The following is a 3,546-nucleotide window of genomic DNA, read 5'->3' as shown; positions in this document are numbered from 1 at the left end:
TCTCTCCTTCTTTATTTATCTTTCGAGTCCTCTCATGAGAGAACGCGCGCTTCCGTTTTAATATCGCAAGTGAAACATGATTATGACCTCTTAATGCTGAAATTACGCAGCCTAGTTGATATTTTTCACTCTTCCTCTCAACGCTGAGAGTTTTCCTGCATCGCACCCCATGGCATTAACATCTTTATCTCTGCGTGTGTCACTCTTCTGCTGCTTTTAAAACCTTTCCCCCTGCTGTTTGAAAAATATTCCTCATTTTCCCACCCCTACGGAGCGCAGAAATCCCCATAGGCGACCCATTTACTGCCCCCCTCCAAACACTTACGGCCGCCGCACGCGCTCTCGGTGCTGCCTCATTGGCTTTCGCTAAATTATGCAAATAAGGTGATGTTCAACATATAGTTTTTCAGTTTCTGCAACTGCGCAAGTTTACACAGCTTTTCCATCCAACGCGATGCCATTACGCGGCTCTGCTGCCTGTCAGCAAGATTTATGCATCGATGACAAATTAGAGTGAAAATGCTCTTCAACTGCTAATTTCTTCTGTTTCTCTCTCAGGTTCGGCCAAATTCTTCTTTTTTTCTTTTTTTGGGGGTTTTTAAGGGGTATTGTTTTTTTGTTGTTGTTTTGGTGAATATCAATGTGCGCTCCTGCTGATATCATGCTGTTGAGCTCAAATGAATTCATTAATCAGGAATGATACACTGCGTTTTTTTTTTTTTTTTTTTTTTTTTGCCGCTCCACTGTGTTTCTGCGTTTGCAGAGAATTTACTCGATGCTTTATAAGCCTTCAACAGGGATGAAATCTGAGAAATTTGGCAATTCTGGACGAAATTCCACTTAGCCGTTCCATATTTACCAACTTTTGAGAAAACACCAAGAAATTCATCCTGCCTGCATTATATCTAATGATAGATGATATCAACATAAGCAATATTAATTTGGAAACATATTTTAATTTCGACTGATTTAAGTGGAAATTAATGCTGATTTAAGTCTCACAAATAATAACGCAGTAACAGTTTTTGGTTTATTATGAGCTTGATATAAAATTAATGGCGTGCACTAAAAAAAATCAGTTTAAAAATGTAATGTTTTCTGAATGTTTCCTCACAATTCTGGTCATTTTGACCAGTTTTATTATAAAGAACTAGCTCATAGGTCATTTGTTGTTGAATCAGACTACAGTGGTTGTCTGTGGTAAAGTGCAAGCAATGAAGTACAAGAAAAACAGTCATTTCAGAAAGTGTTTCATCTGCATTGGTGAAAAAAAAGGCAGAGCCTTGTGACCATTCAGTTCTAGCATCTTCAGCAAATTCATGTAGCCAGCGTACGTAAAAATAATATTCTCTCATTTGCATACAGATCTCATCAGAGGAGATCCAGGGCATGTTCAGTGTGAAGTGCTTTTGCATGCAGGACACTCTTTCTACTGTAGTCTGGAGGTCAGTCGGAGAGAAATACACGTCACAGAACTGCGATGACCAACAGAGGAGTGACTCAAGTACTACTTTTTAGCAGTTTTCAAAGCAAGCTTGAACTTGTTTTGAAATTTTATTCCATCAAGCAGTGGCGTAGAATGACAAAACACCACTATGCTGTTTTTAAATGTTTTTAAAGCTTCGCAACTCTGGTGATGACACTCCATTAGACACACCATTAAGGCCGCAAAGTTTTATGAAATTTCAAAATCATTTCACTTTTTCATCTGAGCCGAAAATGTCTGACTGGTCACGTGTGCGGCTACACTAAAGGAAAGTGCTCTCATCGGACAAATGAGATGGAAATACACTTCTTTTGTTAAATGTTGTTTGACATCATGCAGCAGGTTTACCAAAAGTCTTTCTTGCCTTGTTCTCCTCTCGTCTGTGTATTTGTCAGGAGAAGCATTGCAGTTCAGTATTTTGTCTTGTTTTCCAGTTAAAAATATGTAATCATACTTAAAGTTACTTGAGAACATGGCTATTATAGATAACTAAAACTAAAATTAAAACTATTTTTTTAAATAAACTACCCTAATTAAACTACCCTAATCCTAGCCATATAGTAAGTACATGTAGCTAATTAATATTACTCAGATGTATAATTACACTGTAACAAGGACACCTTAAAATAAAGTGTAACCAACTTTTTTATTATTATTATTTCAGCTAGTTGCCAAAGCAACATTGCTTATTTTAATTCACTTTAACTTCATGTACTAAAATAATAATATAAATAAATGTAAATGTAAATAATTAGTAATATAAAGAGATAATATAATATATAAAAAACTGCTAAAATGACAAACACACTCAACAAAATTACTCAAATAAAAATGTAAAAATAAAAACTGATTCAAAATTTGAATTAAAACTATAATAGATAAATCAGATATACTAAAATAACACTGAGAAACAGTGATATATAAATCTGTAAGACTTCTGGGATTATATTGAATTAAGTTTATTATTATTATTATTATTATTATTATTATTATTATTATTATTATTTTATTTTTTTATTTTTTTTGGACCTCAAAACCTTGTTTTATCCAGTAATGAGGACTATATTTACCTGGAGTAAGAGAAATATATTCTCTAAAGTCCTGATGCAATTTTGCTTCTTAAATGCATCCTGTTTTAAAGAGGTTTACATCATTCCATTGGAAAACAAGACATAAATATTAATAAAGGATCTTGAATGGACATGCATCCTCCAGATCTCTCCAGTCAAACTTTCTTCGTGGTAAGGTAACGCTAAAAGTCATGCAGTAATAATAGTATAAGCATAGCACGTGCAAACGTCGAGCCACAAAGAGCGAAAGAGAACATGCCGAACGTGGAAACATTTAAACAATTTGCCAGGGGCCTTAATTGTTTTCCGTTTCCCTGACGATGGCTAGCTGAAAAGATGGAGAGTTTCAGTGAATAGATTAGCGCACGCTCCAGCAGTCATGACAAAATCCCTCTTAACCCCGCGAGCCCGCCATCAGAGCGCCCCGCCGCAGATATCACTCGCTCCTCAGTGTTATTAAACACAACTTTGCAGATTCAGTCCGCCGCGAGTGCCATTTAGCCGCGCGGAGCAGGAAGGAAGCGTGTGGGGGAATTACAGGTTGCCAGCGCGACTGACAGGGGTTGATTTGGGTGTGCGGTGTGTGCAGGCCTCCCTCAGAGTGTTGTGACAGGCGGTCATTACAGCACACGTCTCCACACTCAGCTGCACCAGACGCCGCATGCAAATGGACACAAATGGGCTCCACTGTACGCCGGAGCTAATGACACTTTCTGCTGCTCTTCTTTAAGGTGGAAGCTGAACGCTCGCGGCTGCACACTTCATAAATCAGGTCGGACTCTGTCAAACAAATCAAAGAAACAGCGCAAATAGATAACTCAAACATTCTGACTGTATTAACGGTTTATACAGTGAATAGTTTCATATGTAAGAATAGATAGAAGACTGATATATATCAGATAGATAGATTTAGATATAGATATATAGATATTTCAATCTTTCTGCTCCATAATTGCACACTTCATTCAATGCTGCTGGCATTTTTTTTTT

At 37.0% G+C, this 3,546-nt stretch overlaps 1 long non-coding RNA gene across 1 annotated transcript in view; it reads left to right on the top strand.

Annotated features, from left to right (window-relative positions):
* The first annotated feature begins 2,738 nt into the window (after positions 1-2,738).
* Positions 2,739-3,546, top strand: part of LOC122137542 — a 2,365-nt gene continuing 1,557 nt past the window's right edge. The window contains exon 1 of the long non-coding RNA XR_006154933.1: positions 2,739-3,328. This is a non-coding gene — a long non-coding RNA (uncharacterized LOC122137542). The remainder of the gene's footprint in view (positions 3,329-3,546) is intronic.

Source organism: Cyprinus carpio, chromosome B6 (assembly GCF_018340385.1).
Source record: "Cyprinus carpio isolate SPL01 chromosome B6, ASM1834038v1, whole genome shotgun sequence".
Lineage (NCBI taxonomy): Eukaryota > Metazoa > Chordata > Actinopteri > Cypriniformes > Cyprinidae > Cyprinus > Cyprinus carpio.
Note: the sequence above shows the minus strand (reverse complement) of the source record. Positions and strands in the feature narration are given on the sequence as shown.